The 20769-nt window shown below is 38.4% G+C and overlaps 1 long non-coding RNA gene across 1 annotated transcript in view; it reads right to left on the bottom strand.

Annotated features, from left to right (window-relative positions):
* The window catches only part of LOC120522464, a 125586-nt gene that overhangs the window by 61592 nt on the left and 43225 nt on the right, over positions 1-20769 (bottom strand). The window contains exon 6 of the long non-coding RNA XR_005632391.1: positions 18858-19139. This is a non-coding gene — a long non-coding RNA (uncharacterized LOC120522464). The remainder of the gene's footprint in view (positions 1-18857; positions 19140-20769) is intronic.

Genomic DNA, 20769 nt, shown 5'->3' with positions numbered 1-20769 from the left:
TTTCAGCAAAATAGCACGGCTTACAGAGCTTGCCAACATATCGTGCAAAGTTCTGTTTGTGATTATGTTTTGTGATGGTCTTTACATAAGAAACATTTATATGTCACTTATATAAAAGCCACAGTGATTGTTATTTACCTTGATTTATTTACTTTTCTTAATACAGCATGAAGTCACAAGTGGACTTCAGAGCTTCCTGTGTTTAATCAACAAGGGCATGCTCACAAATTACACATGTACTGCAAGGAAAAATGCTCGCAACCTTTTGAATAGGAGTCAGCAGTTCTTACTGCTGTACTACCAAAGAAGGCACAACAACAAACCACATTAACCCGATTTCTTACTCTTTGGTTATAGTCTTGAATAAAAGCTCACTTGTTCTGTTATACTTCTATCTTTTGTGAAAGTGCTTATTTGATATTTGGACTTCAGTCTTGACACATTATACACTTCATGTTAAAATTTTGTTGTTAGTACTAAACCATGAAAAGGTTTGTCTGTTAGGTATGTGTTCAACATTTCATACATTTCCTGTCATCCTACACTTACATAGATCTTTGTAGACATGGAACACATGTGAAATGCATGTGTTTCAAATAACAATATATTATTTACCCTCTACAACTCCAGGTAACTCACTTCCAGATAAATATGGCTTGAGCTGGGAGAGCGATTTTGCCATTTCTGCAGTGGTGAGAGGATGGGATAGCAGGCTGCTTGCTTTTCGGGCTTATCAACACATTTACAACACAGAGGTGCAAACAGATTTAAGGGGTGCCGAATTACACTTTTTTCACAAGCTTTGGTTTTTCCAGTGTTAAAATTCTGTTAGACATAAACACCAAAACCCCTTCTATTGTGGTGTGAAATTTTGTATATAAGTTGATAAATATTTTGTATGTCTTTATTTGTAACTTAGACACAGCAATGTAATATTAGTGCTTCATTAGTGAGAAGCATACATGTTTACCCCCAAACCCCCACTTTAGGACTAAGTCAGATTAGTGAATTTTATGACAGGGTTGGGGCAGTGCCTAAAACCAGTTTGGCGAGTGATTCTCTGCAGAGCTCTCTCAATACACCCCTGCATGGAGATCAACTACCTAACTGGCAAGCTTCACCTTAACAAATGGTATTGGGGAGGTGTGAAACCATTGTGTTACACCTGAATTCTATTGGTCTAAAGTTGCCTGTGTCATTTTAAATCAGAAGCCATTAAGTACCATGATGACCTATTGGCTATTGGGTTTGAACAGAGAATCTATAAATTTGTTTGCTTTACCCCTCCCTATTCTCTTACACCATATTAATGAAGGAGCATCTCACACACCATGGACTGAAAAGGACAACACAATGAAGACCACAGCTCGGCAGCCATATTGAGACAGGCATGCTGCCTGTTCTGAAGAAAGCTGACCACAAAATGATGGCTTAACTCGAGACATTTACAGTAACTATTATTTAAAGTTTAACTTATGCTTGTCTTGTACTACACCTAATTGCCTGACATTATAAATGAAGAAACTGAAGGTGGGGAAAAGTTATATACTGCAACATCTTACAAACAGTGGCAAATATGAGGGATGTGAGGCATTCTGACAAAGGCTACATATTAAAATATAAAAGGGAAAGTAGAGTAAAATAAAAATCTTTTTCTTGTTTCGGCTGATCCCATTAGGGGACCCATCACCTGCATTTCCTCTCTCACCACATCCATAAACCTTCTCTTAGGCCTTCTTCTTCTCGTCTTGCATGGCAGCTCTATCTTTAACATTTTATTCCACTATACTCAGCATCTGCACATGTCCAGACCAAACACAATCTCGCCTCTCTGACTTTGTCACCCCACCGTCCCACCTGAGCTGACCCTCTAATGTCCTCATTTCTAATCCTATCTATCCTTGTCACACCCAATGCAAATCTTAGCATCTTTAACTCTGCTACCTCCAGCTCTGTCTCCTGCTTTCTGGCCAGTGCCACCGTCTCCAACCCATATAACACAGCTGGTCTCACTATCGTCCTGTAGATGTTCCCTTTCAGTCTTGCTGGTACTCGTCTGTCACAAATCACTCCTGACACTCTTCTCCACCCACTCCACTCTGCCTGCACTCTCTTCTTCACCTCTCTTCCACAATCCCTGTTACTCTGTACTGTTGATCCCAAATATTTAAACTCATTCACCTTCACCAGCTCTACTCCTTGCATCCTCACCATTCCACTGACCTCCCTCTTATTTACACATATGTACAGTCAACACTCGTTTATCGCAGTTAATCCGTTCCAGACTCTACCTCGATAAATTAATTTCCAAGTAGGATTCTTTATTTATATATCGAATATTTTTGCAGTTAGAGCATAGAAAACCTGTTTACGACCTTCTAAATACATTTTCTAACATTATTAGAGCCTTCTAGGCATGAAATAACACCCTTTAGTCAAATGTTTAAACTGTGCTCCATGACAAGACAGAGATGACAGTTCCGTCTCACAATTAAAAGAATGCAAACATATCTTCCTCTTCAAAGGAGTGCGTCAGGAGCAGAGAATGTCAGAGAGAGAGAGCAAAAGCAAACAATCAAAAATCAATTGGGCTGTTTGGGCTTTTAAGTATGCGAGACACCGGGACAAAGCAGCTACAAGGAAGGCAGCAATGTGAAGGTAGTCTTTCAGCATTTTTAGAGGAGCATCCGTATCCTCTAGGCAAACAGCCCCTCTGAGAGTTATACCATAGCATAGAGAGCTCTTAAAATACGTATTCACCACAGCCATGTTCATCCTTTTGGAAAAATCCACTATCCTCTGACCGTCTTCATTCCTCTCCTTGACACCATTCCTACTCCACACAATGACAGAACAATTTGAATCCCCTCCAATCCACCTGGCCTTACTACCCTTCTATTTAGTCTTGTCACACACAATATATCTACCTTCCTTCTCTCCATCATATCTGCTAACTCTCTCCCTTATCAGTCATACTAACAGCATTCAAAGTTCCTACCCTCAGTTCCACTCTCTTTACATTCCTCCTGTCCTCTTTCCTCTGGACACGAACGTTCTTCTCCTTCTTCAGCAAAACTAGCCCAATTTCCATCAGCACCCTGTTGGCTAACAGTACTGGTGGCGGTCTTTGTTAACCAGCGACTCAATCGATCTGGTATGGAAATCTGTATTGCCGTCTGCATGTTGATCTTGCAAAACTTTACACTGGATGCCCTGTCTGATGTAACCCTTCCCATTCATCTGGGCTGTTTACAGAGAATTCGTGTCCAATACGGCTGCTTACTGCCCTACTTCTATGATGCTAGTATGAATACAAATAACAAAAAACACAGGAAAAAAATTGCAGCACAGGCCAGGACAAAATGATATGGAGAACAAGCTGTTGCCCATGCAGCAGGTGCCCCTCTCTACACAGATGATGGGTGCAAAGGAGCAGGAAAGACAGCTACAGTTTGGCATCAGCTGTGCCATTCATACAACTGCCTTAGGAAATCCAGCTCCTGATTTTTCCTGGGGTTTACTCCTAAAGACTTTATCTGACCATGGATTACCTACAAAGCAGTGGGGGACTCATAGGGGCAGGAGCATCCATTTTCCTGTGCAAATACAGGGGACTTGTCCCTGCATGTACACCCTGCTCAGGCAATGCAGACTGCACTGGTATGGTCATGCTCACAGCATGGATGATGGTTACATCCCCAAAGACATCCTCTAAGGCCAGTTGGCATCAGGCAAGATAACAGAATGCCACCCAAAGCTGTGCTACAGGAATGTCTGTAAGCGGGTCATGAAAGCTGTGGTCATCAGCACCTGGGAAGACCTTGCAGCTGATTGTTCAAAGATGAGAGGCATCTTGAGGAAGCACCTCAAGTCCAGAGAAGAAACACTCCAGAAAGCAGAGGCGGACAAGCAAATCCACAAGAAAGCACTGCTGTTCCACAGACAGAGCTGAAACCATCCACATGTGCAACCTCTGTAACAGAGATTACCAATACTGCATTGGTTCCATTAGTCAAAAATGACACTGCAACAACAACAAAAACAACAACAGCAAGGGAAGCTAGAGCACTTCTTAAAGTTGCCTAAGACTGATGAAGGTCTTACTTAACACTAGAATCCCTGAAGCCTACAAAAATTCCAGCCCACCTTAAATTCCTTCATACCTCTCATTAGTGTCTTATGTTTTGTAAATTTTTCGATCAGCACAAGCAGCAAGCAGCCTGCTGCTCCATCCCCAGCCCGCTCCTCCCACTACATTACCTCAAGTCATAGAGAAGATTCTTAGAGCTAAAGTCTGTGTATCTGGTTGTGTGGTGAATGGAATTGTAGAGGGTAAATAATATCATAATCATTTGGAATACATACATTTCATGTGTGTTCTGTGTCTACAACTGTTGTGGGGTACAAAATCTGTACATTTTGTTCTGTATTTCCATTATATTTTGCTCAAGACAACAACAGATGAACTAAATTCAGGTCAAATCAAAGTACATCCTATTCCCAGTTGTACCTCATTTATAAAGCAGCTGTTCCAACAAAGAAAGGAAGACATGGTGGTGCCAAAGGCTATCAATTACTTTATAACATGAGAAAGGATGGACATCTGGGACAACATGTTGCTAAATGGGAAAGGAAGACATGCCAGTAGTTACTAAGTAACATCAAGAAAAGTTTTATTGTTTTAGAAAACGAAGAGTAAATTCATTCATCATACTGACAGCCAGCCAATTCGAATATCTCATAATCACTTCTTGCAAAACCTCTGGTAGAATTTTATAATAAATATGCCTCATCTGAGTGACATTGGATGGAGGAAGAAGAAAGAGACGAAGACAGGCTGTGTTATTCGTAAGGCACTCGTGTGGTTTAAAGTGCTAGAGGTTAATCAGTGTGTGTGTGTGCCATTCATGGGGCACTGTTGTGGTTAGGGTCTGTGTGTATGCGTATGTCTGTGTATGTGTATGTCTGTGCATGTGTGGGATAATCTTAAGGTGCGACAGTAGAGCAACCCAGTAACGAATCTTATGAGTACACTTACCTAAGTAAAGGTTACGTAGAGGGATATACCACAACAATACAACAACAATCTGTGTATGACAGATCTGTGTATGCGACTGCTGTGTACCTGCAGCTAAAGTCACTTCAGTAGACATGTAGTTTGTCAGCGTGCCCGTTTTGTCAATCAAACACAGGAAGCTCTGCAGTCTTTTTGTGACTTTGCACTGTAGGAAGATAAGTAAATAAATCAAGGTAAATAACATTTGATTTGGCTTTTATATAAGTAACATATACATGTTTTCTATATAAAGACCAACACAAAACATAATCACAAACAGAGCTTTGCCCGATACATTGGTGAGCTCTGTAAGCCATTATGTTTCGTTGAAGGATAGATGTGGGGCAGACTGACTGGCAGGATGACACCCAAACTCTTGCTGCATCTAAACGGTGCCATCTTTCACCTTTACACCTGGTGAGGCTACGTTGTTCTTATATGTGGGTGGACGTTTCTTGCCAGGATGGCTTCTGTTCTCTTTCTCCAATGTACAGTAGAACCCTCATCCTCATCTGAGTTCACCTGTTATAGCATGTCTTTATTTGAAAACAGCAGTGTCGTATTGGGGAATGTGAATGTGACTGAGAGAATAAAACTAAATAAAAAAATGCTAACTTTTACAAGTACCATAATTTTATTAGACGCTAATGGAAATTAAGTAGAATAATGGGGAGAAATATATATTTTGTTTCTATGGTAAACCAGTGCAGGACAGACTAGTATCATCCATTAATGCATGCTTAGCAAATCCTGGCTTAGCAAACTATTGCCAGATACTCTTATTGCCAGCTAAAATTCTCACTTTGCTTGAATGGGCCTACCTTTGGAATGTAGCTCCTGTAACCTTATCTGATCAGGTGATTATTTTCAGACCATGAAACTGACAGGGACATATCTCACTAAGACACGAAATGAACTGAAGTTCTGGATGAAGACCATAAATCTAGGATAAGTAACATTGATGGACAGAACTGCACCAGTGGTCAACTAAGAGGATGGGCTTATGTGCACCCAAGAAGCCAATGATATAACTGATATTGTACATTCATCATTTTCTTCTGATATTTTCCCATCAGCTCTTAAGATGGCTGCTATAACTCGCATTTTGAAGAAACCAGGTGCTGACCCTTATAATCTGAAGAATTTCCAACCAAATTCAAATCTGCCATTTTATCTAAAATAAAAGGAGGCTTTTGCCGCATGCTCGCTTCGCACCAACCCCGCCAGCCACTTTGTGTCTCTGCAGCTCATGTATGTGGATTTCACTTTCAACAAACAAATCGTTTAATTCTCATAGTTACGCCCCTTCATTGGGAAAAACACTACTTTTCCCTGATGGCAACATGAATTAGACGATGTACAAGTCTCCAACTTAAAGTTTAAATCAAACAATATATTTGGTCTCTTTTGCTGTTCCGTTATTTCACCGAGTAATAATTTCCGTTTGTGCTAATGTGATCTATACTATCATTTTTGAGACTTTCGAATTTTAGTACTTTCATTATCTCTGACCTGTTCTGCATGTGTATCACACCAATGTTTTTGAATTCTTTACTTTTCTTTACTTTTTGAGTTCTACTTTGTCATCTACTCTTTGTGTTTTATTTCTGGCCCCGGATGTGGTTAAATTTCTTGGCACAAAGTTTGTCCTGAACTTGAAAGTATCTCTCTGAAAAAGTTATGTCTCGTCGCAGGATAAAAAGTCTCGTCTCATCCCAGGATTGTGGATAACTGTATCTTGCTGATAATGATCGATCTGAACAGTTTCAATCTTGTAGTACAGAGACAGCTTTGGTTAATATTACTAATAATTTTCTAATGACCGCTGACTCTGCACTGCTGACCATTTTGATGTTGTTCGACCTGAGTGCAGCATTTAATACAGTCTCCCATAGTATTTTGTTAGATTAGTTTCCATTTGAATCTGATATTTCTTGCACTTGGTTTGCATCATATTTCTCTGGTGATACAATTTGTTCTACTCAAGAGTTTTAGATCTCATCCTACCCCAGTCATTAGTTGTGTTCCTTAAGGCTCTGTTTGGGGCCCTCTTTTATGTATTATTTATTTTCTACCACTTGGTAATATTTTCAGGAGATTTGGTATTCAGTTTCTCTGTTATGCTCATGACACCCAGTTGTATATATCTACCAAGTCAAACTCTTCCCTTCATCCTTTCTGACTGCCTTTCTGAAATTCAAACCTGCTTCTAATTTTCTCAGACTTAATAATCATATTACTAAGGTTCTCCTCATTAGCACTAAATCTACTCTTACCAAACTTGACAGTTTGTCCTTGACATTTGATGGTTTTATTGTTTCTCCTTCTTCTCAGGTTAACAGCTTGGCTGTCATCCTTGACAGCACTCAATCTTTCAAAGCTCACATTAACAACATTACCTGCATACTTTCACCTTCGCAATATAAATCATCTCTGTCCATTCCTCAAACCTACTACAGTATTACTGCTGTTCTTGTAAATGCTTTGGTAATATCATGGATAGATTACTGTAATTCTATATTGGCTGGCCTCCCACATAATCTTCTGCATAGGCTTTAGCTGGTCCAAAATTATGCTGCTCGAGTTATTACCAGAATATCCTCCATAGAACACATTATCCCAGTTCTTTGTGAACTTCACCGCTCCCTGTTAAATGCTGTATTCATTTCAAGATTCTGCTATTAACATTCAAAGTTCTTTATAGCCTGGCACCTTCATATCTTTCAGACCTGCTACATATTTATACACCTGCTCATACTCTTAGATCTTCTTATTTAAATCTCTTGGCTATGTCCTCTGCTTTTTATCTACTCTGGATTTGAGATCCTTTAGCTTTGTTACTCTTCATCTTTGGAAATCCTTCCTCTGGATATCTGCAGCATTGATTCTCATCCCATCTTCATATACAGACTTAAAACTTATCTTTTCAAACTTGCTTACTCCTTACAATTTTGTCCCTTGATTGTATAGTGTTGTACTTTAATGATTACTTACATATAATGCTATTTTAATTGTATGTTGTTGTTTTCATTGTATTTTCTTTTTATTCATTGTTTATTTCTTTTAGTATTTATATTACTTTTTAATTCTTTGATTTGGCAAATTTTCTTTTGAATTTTTGAAGGTGTCCTTGAGTATCTTGAAAAGTGCCTTTAAATAAAATGAATTATTATTATTAATATTATTTTATTATTATGATTTTAAATCCTCCTTAAATACCTTTGCAACACCCTAATTGCTCTTTACTGTAAGGAGCAATCGTGTTGACTGCAAAAGGTGGAATACTCATCTGTGTTGGAGTTTGTAAAGTTTGCCAGTAGTCCAACCTTGCTGAGGGACAGTGAGGACAAGAGTAAGAGAGAGAGAGACTGCTCATAAACCACATGTTCCATCTTGATAACTACAGTCACGGACTGAAAGATCACCAATTAACACTAGATTCCCTGAAGCCTATGAAAAACTCATAATCCGGGCCACCTTAAAGTTCTTTGCACCTCTCCATCAACGTCTTTTTTTTACAAATGTGTTGATCAGCACAAGCAGCAAGCAGCAAGCAGCCTGCTATTCCATCCATTCCACCAACGAGCTGGGTCTGTCGCAAAATTCTCAGAGCTTAGGTCTCTTTGTCTGGGTGTGAAGTGCAAGGAGTTGTATAGGGTAAATAATATCTCATTATTTGGAACACATACATTTCGTGTGTGTTTTGTGTCAACGATCTGTGTAAATGTAGGATGACAGGAACGTCTGAACACTAAGCTAAAACAAACTTTTTCCATGTTATACTAATGATGATGTGAAGTGTATGATGAGTGAAGACTTTAGACCAAATATCAAATAAACTTGTGCACTTTTATTCAAGAATATAACCAGAGAAAAAATCATTCAATTTAATGTTGCTGTCAATGCATTACAAACCCAATCTCAAATGTCAATTGACAGGAAGTTGATATGTATTCCTGAATAGTGTAAAGGTAAGAAATGCTGCCTTATAACCTAAAGGTTCTGGGTTTGAGACTGGGTTCTCCACATAGTGTAGTTGCTATTATTATTACTATAATATAATTAAAACATACATTTGATTTGCGTCTGTAACACACGGTGTAAATTCTGGCTACTTGTAAAGGTTACAGTTTGTTTTATTCTGTCAGTGATGTTCATGTGGTACAATGAACTTGCTTCTCCTATCTGAGTTGATGGCGCTTTTCTCCATTCCTTTCACAAGAGCAGCGATAACCACAGTTGGTGCTGTGATTGATGCCTACTCAGAACTGTTTGTTGTACCGGCAATTAAAGTTATGCTGTCCCGTGACCACTATCAGACTACCATGCGGCAATTGCACTTTGACAACAAAGATGTCCATGCAGAACATATGAAAAACAAGAGCTTTGCTGCAATCTCGGACATCTGGCATTGAAGAGAACTGTGTTTTGAGGTGCAACTCAGGGCAAAGACTTTCCGAGTCTGTGGTCATAAAGGTTATGGAGCCGTTTCTGGACAAAGGCAGAACCGTAACAACAGACAGCTTCTTCACAGTGATTTAAGCTGGCTAATAGACTGCTACACAACGCAACTCTACTTGGCACCATAATTAAAATGGGACTTCCACTTGCAGCTAAGTAGTTCTAATAGTTCAGCCAAAATTTATACTGGGTGTTACAGACTCAAATTAAATGTGTTTTATTATATTATAGTAATAATAATAGCAGCTCACTACTCAAAACATCAGATAAAGAGACCTGAGCACTGAGAATTTTGTGACTGACTCAGCTCTGTCAGTGGGGGGATGGGATAGGAGGCTGCTTGCTGCTTGTGCTGATTGGGACATTTGCAAAACAACATACGCTAATGGAGAGATGCAAAGGAATTTAAGGTGGCCCAAGATTGCAATTTTTTCCATGGGCTTTAAGGATTCTAGTCTTAACTTTGGTAGCAACTAAGGATACTTTTGCAGAACCCTCAAAGAGAAAACTGCTGTACTGCCTGCAACCAGAAGATGCAATCAAAGGTGAAGAAGGAAACTTTCTAAGCAAAGAAATGAAAGCACACTGAAAAATCCTTAAAGATGTCTGGAGAAAGCCGATCAGGAGAGGAACTGAACATCGCTCATCTCAAACCATAAGTATATTGTACTTTGATTCCGAGAACTATTAACTAATTTAATAATAGGACAAAGCCAGCTAATTTACTATGGTATAGGTATTAACTGTAACTAAAGATAATAATCTTGTGAAGGATAAGTTCTGGCTATTGTAAATTTTCACTCAAAAGCCAAAAGGAAAGCGCAAAGCAAATTTAGTTCCTCAGCACCCAGGTCACCAATTCGGACCCAGAATAGATTCTCAGCACTCTGCATTGTGCCTGTGGATCCTGAGAACAATAAAGTACTCATAATTGGTGATTTCATAGTGTGGAATGTTAGATTTCCAAATTATGTTAAACCAGCAATTAAAGTTAAATGCCTCCCGGGTGAGAAGATTTCTGACACAGAGGCCCAATTGGATTGTGTTGCGGTGATTAAGTATCTACCTGTTGGCTACTAGTTGGCACTAACAATATTTATTTACAGCAATCTGAGGTATTAAAGGTGAACTTCATCTCCATATGCAGCAAAGCAAAAGAAAATGTGTGCATTTAATTGTATCAGACCCTTTACCAAGATTAGATAGAGGAGGTGATTTATAGCAGATTGCATTCTCTTCACTGCTGGCTAGAAACCTGGTGTGCAAATAAAAGCATAACGTTTGTGAACAATTGGGATGATTTCTGGGAAAGGCCTGGATTGTTCAAAGAGATGGTCTTCATCCTAACTGGAGGGGATCTTTAGTTTTAACCCAAAATATGGCAACAGAACTCTCTGGCTGACTGATCAGAGTACTTTTAGGTCACAATCTTTTGATCTTAAATCAAAGTCTGTTGTTTATCCCACCAGGCACTATCCTGTAGCTCTTACCCAGAAGGATGGCAAGATGGCACAGCAGTAGCACTGTTGTCTCTCAGTAACTAGTCCAGGGTTAACTTTCTGAGTCTTCCCTGCATGGAGTTTGCATGTTGTCCCCGTGTCTGTGTGAGTTTCCTCCCATAGGCCAAAGACATGCAAGTTAGGTGGATTGGTGATACTGAATTGGCCTAGTGTGAATGTGTGTGTTTTGGTTGGGTTTGTGTTTGTTCACCCTGCGATGGACTGGCACCCTGTCCAGGGATCTGTTCCTGCCTTGCACCCTATGGTAGTTGTGATAGGCTCCAGCACACCACAACCTCCCTGTTCAGGAGAAAGCGGTACAGAAAATGAGTGCCTGACTATTACCCAGAATCCCTTTTGTGAGACATCTTATAAATTTAGTCATGATGCAAACCTTGAATTACTTGATAAACAAAAATAAGTTTGTCACAGACCATCTGCTAAAGCTGATGGCCAGCTGAGGGAGTAATAAAAGTGGATCAAGAGAGGCAGATATTAAAAACGGTAATTGTAAGAGCCGATCTTAGAAAGTTAAAGTTTTGAGTTAAACTCATATTAATGTTTGCTTAATTTGATTAGAATATACATTTCTTTCATAGTCATAACTTATGGTATAGTCTTTTCCCCCTATAAGTTAGCAAGAGATAGAACCTTCTTACTGTAACTGAGACACAGTGTGATAAAAGCTCAGTTGTCTAAAAGATCCCAGTAAAGAGGGACTTGATAGACCCATTCTAAGCTTAGAAATGGGATAAGCATACAGTTTTCTGACCGTTTTGAAATGGTTCAGAAATGTTACGTAAATAGTAACGATTTGAGATGTAACAAGATTAAGCCTAAAATAACATAATATATCCCTCCAACACTAAGGATCCTCCTAAACCCCAGCATCCTGTTATAAACAAATTAAACTCTTTCACTAGGATAGATTTACCTGATTTACATAGTATAATCTCTCAATTAAAACCCTCCACCTGCGTCCTTGACCCAATACCAACAAGGTTTTTCAAAGAAGTATCAGGCGTGCTAATTGATAATGTTCTGGACATAGTAAATTCGTCATTAGATACGGGGGTCTTCCCAGACTGTCTTAAGACTGCTGTAGTTAAACCCCTTCTTAAGAAACATAATCTTGACCCTCGCTCTTGAAAATTTTAGACCCATCTCTAACCTGCCTTTCTTAAGTAAAGTTCTGGAGAAGGCAGTCATTATGCAGTTAAATGACCACCTCAATAAACATGCTATTCTTGATAAATTTCAGTCGGGTTTTAGAACAAATCACAGCACAGAAACTGCACTCGTTAAAGTAGTAAATGACTTGGGTGAAATGCAGACAGAGGCCATTTATCTGTTCTCATCCTCTTAGATCTGAGTGCTGCATTTGACACCATTGATCATAATATTCTTAGAAATCGCCTTAGTCAATGGGTGGGCCTCTCTGGCAGTGTCTTAAATTGGTTTGAATCCTACCTGACAGGGAGAAAATTTTTGTTAGTTGTGGTAATTACAACTCGAAGACACATGATATCCGATATGGTGTTCCACAAGGCTCTATCCTGGGTCCGCTGCTCTTCTCAATCTACATGCTTCCGTTAGGTCAGATTATCTCAGGGCACAACGTGAGCTACCACAGCTATGCTGATGACACACAGCTGTACTTATCAATAGCACCTGATGACCCCGATTCTATTGATTCACTAACAGAATGTCTGACTTGTATCTCAGAATGGATGAATAGTAACTTCTCAAGTTAAATAAAGAGAAACTGAAATCTTAGTGATCAGCAATAATGGATACAATGAGGCTATTAGAAATAAACTGGATACATTAGGATTAAAAGTCAAGACGGAGGTAAAAAGCTTAGGGTTGATTGTTGACTGTAATCTGAATTTTAAATCACATATTAATCAGATCATTAGGACAGCATTTTTCACTTAAGAAACATAAGTAAAGTTAGACCTCTTATATCACTGAAAGATGCTGAGAAATTAGTTCACGCGTTTGTTTTCAGTCGACTAGATTACTGTAACGCACTCCTCTCAGGACTACCCAAAAAAGACATAAATCGTTTGCAACGAGTGCAGAATGCAGCTGCTAGAATCCTAACTAGGAAAAGAAAATCCAAGCACATTTCTCCAGTTTTAATGTCACTACACTGGTTACCTGTGTCATTCAGGATTGACTTTAAAATTCTGCTTATGGTTTATAAAGCCTTAAATAATCTGCTCCATCTTATATATCGGAATGTCTGACACCTTATATTCCAAATCGTAACCTCAGATCCTCAAATGAGTGTCTCCTTAGAATTCCAAGAACAAAACTTAAAAGAAGTGGTGAGGCGGCCTTCTGCTGTTATGCACCTAAAATCTGGAATAGCCTGCCAATAGGAATTCACCAGGCTGATACAGTAGAGCACTTTAAAACACTGCTGAAAACACATTACTTTAACATGGCCTTTCTATAACTTCATTTTAACTTCACTTTAACTTAATCCTGATACTCTGTATGTTCAATTCATCATAATAACTATTCATGGTGGCTCTAAAATCCGTACTGACCCCTACTCTCTCTTCTGTTTCTTTTTCCTGCGCCACTCCACCTACTCAAAGCTTCATGATGCTCCAACAATGATGGATGGATTAAAAGCCAGAAGTCTACGTGACCATCATCATCAAGTCCTTCCGTGAGAACCCTAAATCCAAAGAGGACTGTTTCATTTATGTTAGGTAGAATGCCCAGAGGGGACTGGGTGGTCTCATGGTCTGGAATCCCTACAGATTTTATTTTTTCTCCAGCCGTCTGGAGTTTTTTTTTTGTTTTTTCTGTCCCCCCTGGCCATTGGACCTTACTCTTATTCGATGTTAATTAATGTTGACTTATTTTATTTTCTTATTGTGTCTTTTATTTTTCTTTTCTTCAGTCTGTAAAGCACTTTGAGCTACTGTTTGTATGAAAATGTGCTATAGAAATAAATGTTGTTGTTGTTGTAAAATTGAACTTTTCTTAACATAATTTTTCCTTTTTCTATTTTAATTTTCCTTTTTCGTGTGAACTGTTTTACTTTAAAACTTAACTAAACTTTTAAAACGAAGCTATTTTGTCTGTGGAATCATTTCTGCACGTCAGGCTTTTGTTGAATCCCATTTTTTTTTTTAGTTGAAGCTGCAGAACTTTGGTAATTTTGGGAAAACACAGCTACAGTATTTTTTTAATTCCACGATAGAAAGAAAACAAAAATCAGCTTCTGATGTATACGGTTCCACAAAAATATAATCCCATGACAAAACAAACCTAATTATGAAAATGCAAAGAAGAAAAATAGAATATGTAAAACACAGAGGCTCTTACCCTGATATATATGCACAGTCACTTTTAGTTCATGTAAGGGTATGAGCATTCTTAAGATAAAACAAAACTGTACTTTGTTTCAGCCTATGTCATAAATTCAGCTCCTTAAAAAATCTGAGAAACTGTTTTTGGTTCTCAGGAGCCTAAAACTGCTCCGTAACATCAACCAACGGTTCAGCCACCAACAACAACAACAACAACATTTATTTATATAGCACATTTTCATACAAACAGTAGCTCAAAGTGCACCAGGCACCTCTTACCCTGGAATACTTTGCACACCCTTGTCCTGCTTTCCAAATCCTCCGAACATCCCCATAGCAGCCACAACTGTACTTATAAAGGCTTCTAAATTCCCTGGTCAGCTTGCCTAAACGTAGGGAGATACTGTTTCGGTCTACCAGGGAATCACACACCCCGAGCAAAAATCTAAATATCTGATAGAAAAATACACATAATTAAACACTAAATAACAAAACAAAACAAAAAAAACACTTATACCTAACCTCGAGGTTGCTAAGACATGAAACGGAAACGTTACAGTACACCTACACTATTAATCCAAAATGGACTTCCCTATAGCTGTCTGTTGACTTTCCCAGGCACCCAGGACTGCACTTAGCACTTGAGAACTTCTTGAATGAGAAAATTAAAAATATAAGATCCCAGATCTCAGCATTACACTGCAAACTGCATACTAGGTTGGCAGACCCTGTCTCACATTGCATGCAGCACTTTAGAAAATGTAATCCTGTAACAGAAATTTAAGTCTTAACTTTAATTTCTAAAATGAAACTACTACTTGTTTCTTATATTCTGTGACCACAAAACTAGTGACAAACTCAATGGATGTTCTTGCAGCACCTATTCATATCCTCATTATCAATAGCTCACTACTGAATGGCACAGTACCTGATGCACTAAAATTGTCATTTATCAGACTGTTACTTAAAAGGTCAGACATAGATCCACATATAATTAATAATTACAGACCCATTTCAAATTTACACTTTCTCTCTAAAATAAAAAGTAGTCACCAATCAGCTTCAGTCACACCTTACGCATTACAATTTATTTGAGAAATTCCAGCCTGGTTTCCGCACTGGTCATAGTACAGAAACTGCACTAACGAGTGTTAGACGACATTCTGATATCCTCTGATAAAAGAAACTCCACTGTAATTATGTTGTTAGACTTAAGCGCAGCGTTTGACTCCACTGACCATTCTATTTGAGTACCACAGGCTAGAAATGACGTTGGGCTTGCAGGCAGTGTGCTCGCCAGGTTTAGTTCTTATTTATCAAACCAATTCAAAATGTACAGAAATGTGCTGCCAGTACTCCATCATTATACACAGAAGTGAGATATGGTGTCCTGCAGGGCTCACTACTGGGACTGTCACTGTTGTCACTTGACATGCTTCCACTGGGATCTCTCATTAGGAAACATCATGTTCATTTTCACTTGTATGCAGATGACACCCAGTAATACATTTCTGTTAGACCAAATGAAGTTTCTCTGATGTTGTCTTTAATTAGTTGTGTTAGTGAAATAAAGTAGTGGGGGATTAGAATTACTTGTCTTTAAACACAGATAAAACAGAGATGTTAATTATTGGAGGAAATTATGCTGATTGCAACAATATTTTGTCGTCTTTTAACTCAGTTGGAATAACCATTAATTTTACTGATTCAACCCACACTCTAGGTGTTATCTTTGTCTTTGATGCTAACATAGCATTTAGCGCACATTACTAAAATATCCAAAACATGATTTTTCCATCTTAAAAATTTTAGAAAATTAAGGCATTTTCTAAATATGCAGGATACTGAGAAATTCTTCTTCCTAGCGTTATTCCTATGTGATTGCAGAATCTGAGAAATTAATTCTGGTATTTATGAATGCTGCTGCAAGAATTACTACAAGAACAAAAAATATGAGCACATACAGTAGTTCTTGAGTCCTTACACTGGCTCGCAGTTAAATTTAAGGCAGACTTCAAAATTCTCCTTTTAGCATATAAAGCCTTAAATGGCCGAGGTCTGGCTTACTTATCTGAACTTATTATAACTTACAAACCAAAGCACATGAAGATCTCAAGATCTTCAAGCTAACTGGATCTTTGGGCTGTAATTTGCTTTGCTGCCTCACTTTTTCAGATACCTGAGTTCTAATCTCCACTCACACATGACACCCTCTGTGTAGATTTTACACTTTCATTTGGTGGGGACAGGCAGACCAGTGACTTTAAACTGGCGACTTGTGATTGTGTGTGTGTGTGTGTTACTCCACACCAAACTGACCTGGATTATAGTTGCCAATAAGACACAACGATTGAAGGAAGCAGGGACAGACAATGCAGCTTCAACTGTACTTAGAATTCATAGATCATTGTGCAACAACTATGTGCCATAGGCACCAGCTCATCATCCATCCTTCCATACATTTTCCAACCCGCTATATCCCTAACTACAGGGTCACACAGGTCTGCCAGCCAACACGGGCTCAATGCAGGAAACAAACCCTGGGCAGGGCACCAGCCCACCGCAACCAGCTCATCATAATCCAATAATAACAACAACATTAACAATAGCAATCATGATAATTATTATCATAATAATCTTCAATCTGGCCTAGCAGAAGAGATATCGATGTAGCAAAATAAAATTGAAATGATTAAAATGGAAACAGGAGTGCAGCTCTCAGCTATGACTGCATTGTTAAAGATATAAATATCGTCCTTGATTGTTCACTGTTCTTTTGACTTGATTGATTACACACCTCACTCTCATTCCTCAAACATTAACAGACTTTTACATAGTCAGTCAATTTCTGGAAAAACTCTCTGATGCTCTGAAGTGATTCAATGGTGATGTTGTACTTTATTAGCAAGGAAACATTAACAGGAATCATGGGTAAAAGGTTGACAATATTCGTTGTACTTCAGTTTTACAGATTTTTGTCATTTTATTAGGTAGGCAGTTTAGTTCATAGACTTCAATATAATTTATTTATACTTTATGGGGCTACCTGATTAAGTTATAATATGTTCTTGCCGTCATAAAAAGCAACCTAGTAGGCTGGTAGTTTAAATACACTGCCATTCTCAAAAATGAAAAGAAAGACAGTAAGCCTTCCAATACCACACTACAGCCCAATTTCTATGTGTTCTCTGCAGGGTCACACCTCAGGCATGTATTCTGCCATGAGAGTCTTTCAGATAGATCGGCAGTGATGATTCCATTAAAACCACCTTTTAGCACTTGCTATGGTGAGCTGACAAATTCACAGACATCCTGCACTGAAATATTTTTAAGTCAGCATGTGGCTGGGATTTTGGTTGCCTGTTATTTAATGAATTACTTTAAATAATTTTACATATCCAGGATAAACATTGACACATAATTATTGTTACATTAAGTTGAACCATCAAACTAAAAATAGTGCATATGAACCACATATCCAAACTAACTCACTTTTAATTTCAGTCTGAATTTAGCTTTAGTAGGCTGTAGCGCCACAGAGACTCAAACAAAGCTAGAATGGAAAGCTGTTAACTATGTACCTCCTGTGACTTGAGGACGAAGCATATTAAAATACACAAACTGCCTGAAAGCCACAGTAAATATGCTGCTGGCTATAAGTGCATTTGTTCTGTTTTGGTCAGTCCCTGCTGAAAACTGCTCTCCTTCCAGATTCCTACGTTCTTAATTAAAATAATGCTCTTATTGTGATTGGTGGAAAGACCTAGAGTCACACCCGAAAGCTCCACCATCAAGGATGGCACAGCTAATTAAATCAGTGGCTGATAAAACCAGAGTTATTTATTTATATTTTGGATTACACTAAATGGTAACGTAAAATGCTTACACCAGCCAAGTGAAATATTAGATATTTCAATGAGACGTCCAACGTAATTGTTCGTAATTGTATTTTACCCATTAAAGTGTTACAGCACTCCAAGTCAATGCTCAGTAAAGATTCAGTTCAATCTAAACTTTTAATCCAAGTAGCCAACAATGCAACTCAATTGTTGAAATCGAAATGTACACTTACTACCTACCACTCTGCACTCCTTTGACCTGGAGTAGGAATAAGTCCCTGTCCTTCTGTCCATCAATACCCCTGTAATGTTAAGATATGAGGGACAGCAGTAAGAAATGAAGATAATAAAATGGGCAGGGAAGAACTGGAAGAGCCACACAAGTTTTACCATCTCCAGGAAGAGAGAACAGGAAAGGAGAGAACAGATGACTATGGCGGACATAAAGAAATAATAAAACTGAAGAAAGGGGACAGAATACTTTAAATGTACAAAAGCCTGTAAAAGATAAAAATAAAGAAACAAAGAGAGAATCACATTCAAATGAAAAAGAAGTCAACAACAACAAAAATATTGAAGTGATCTCCTCAATCCCTTTATATCTCTGACTGCTTCAGAGATGTCCATCCTTATTTTAGCCTGCCTAACGTTATTGATCAGCGAAACATACCTTTCAGTCTCCAAAGACTTCTGAACATGAATAACCGAAGTTGTTGTAAAGCCTCTTTGTGCTGTGGAACTGTGACTTTGTCCTGACGATATCGTCTCAGAAAACGGAAATCATTGAAGTCACTTTTATAAATCCTCTCGATGTTTGTCAAGGGCACCTTGCTTGCAAAGGTGTAAATAAAGAGATGAGGTGAGGAAGACTGCTGTGTCCTTTCACTTCTTCAAACTGCTTAAATAAATGAAACAAGGTCCAAAATGTTTTTCATTAAAACCATCTTGAAAACTAGAAGAAAGAAAAAAATAGGTTTAGAGAAACATTAACTTTTCATCACATGTTCATGCACAAAAGCTAGTTTAAAGCACTCTGCAAAAACTAAATGAAAATAATACAACTTTCCTTTGCTTATTTAATTTTAATAAGAAATGCTGATGGTGTTTCATCATGAGTATGAGTATATTTGGATTATGGAAACACCTGAGGCCTCATGTAAAATGGTGCATAATTCAATCATACAACTTGAAATTATATATCGAGCACATCTGTCTCGACTAAAACTCTCAAATGTTTCCAGGACTTGATCCAACCTGTGAACACTGCAATCAAGTCCCAGCCTCACTGGGTCACATGTTCTGGGCCTGCTCCAAATTAACATTATTCTGGACCAAAATTTTTAATTACCTGTCAGACAGCCTTGGACTCACAATCCCTCCTAACCCATTAACAGCTGTGTTTGGGGTCTTCCAGAGGGGTTTAAAGTGGAGAAGGACAAACAAACTCGTGATTGCATTCACTACACTTCTGGCACGCAGACTTATTTTGCTGAACTGGAAGAGTTCAAACTCTCCTCTTTAAGTCAGTGGGAAACTGATGTGTTATATTATTTGAAATTGGAAAAATCAAATACTCAGTTAGAGGATCTGTACAGACTTTTATCAAAACATGGCAGGATCTAATCAGTAATATTTTAAAATAAGTTCATAAAGCATAGAGAATTTATTAATTTAGGTATGTGTACAGGTGTTAAATTTCACACCGTTTGGCTTGCTCTATCTCTCAGGGGTGGGGATCGATCTGTTCTTAATCTTTCTCTTTGTAAAAACTTGATTGCTTTGTATGGATTGTAATAAAACTAATAATAAAAAAAAATGGTGCATATGCTCAAAATGTTGTGTACGCTGTTTCCACTCTCACGTCTATAATGTATGAACTGTAAACTTGGCATAAATCTACATACATTTTCACAGCAGCTTCAGACCTTGTGTATACATGTTTCTACTTCATTTTGTAAATGGTAGCACCCAGCATCAAAGCAGTGTTGCAATTTCTGTGTGGTTCCCCTTGTTTTTAGATTTGCATCCAAGATTCAGGCTTTATCAAATACACCAAAATTAATTGCATAACAAATTTAAGGCACTTGATTGTAATCATTCTGTAACAATATAATGGTGCATGGAGTGGCCAAACTATTCCAACTACGATGGCTGCTGAATCATTGTTAGAAGACATCACAAACAGAAAAATTAGAATAGAGCATGTATTTAGAGATCATACTGACTTCTTGCCCCATGATGATGATTGGCTTCTAAGTCGATTTAGATTTCCAAGAGCTCACCTCTTGGCACTGTGCTGAACTGGCGCAGGCTATACAAAGGCAGACTTTGAGGAATTGTGCTCTATCTACTGCTTTCAAGTTTTGTCCACTGTCTGATTTTTAACCACAGGAGGTTTTCAACATGAACTGGCTGACCGATCGGGTATTTCACAAACATCACTGAGTTGTGCCATACCAGAATGGTATTATTTGCTTGTCATCCAGATAGATGATTTCCTAACACCATGCAATTTGCAGCAATGTCTCATTCTCCCAGTGAATTGGGGTGGTCAACTGCATGCACATTGCTATAAAGGTGCC

This window comes from Polypterus senegalus, unplaced genomic scaffold (assembly GCF_016835505.1).
Source record: "Polypterus senegalus isolate Bchr_013 unplaced genomic scaffold, ASM1683550v1 scaffold_4960, whole genome shotgun sequence".
NCBI lineage: Eukaryota > Metazoa > Chordata > Cladistia > Polypteriformes > Polypteridae > Polypterus > Polypterus senegalus.
This window is presented reverse-complemented; position numbering and strand designations above follow the sequence as displayed.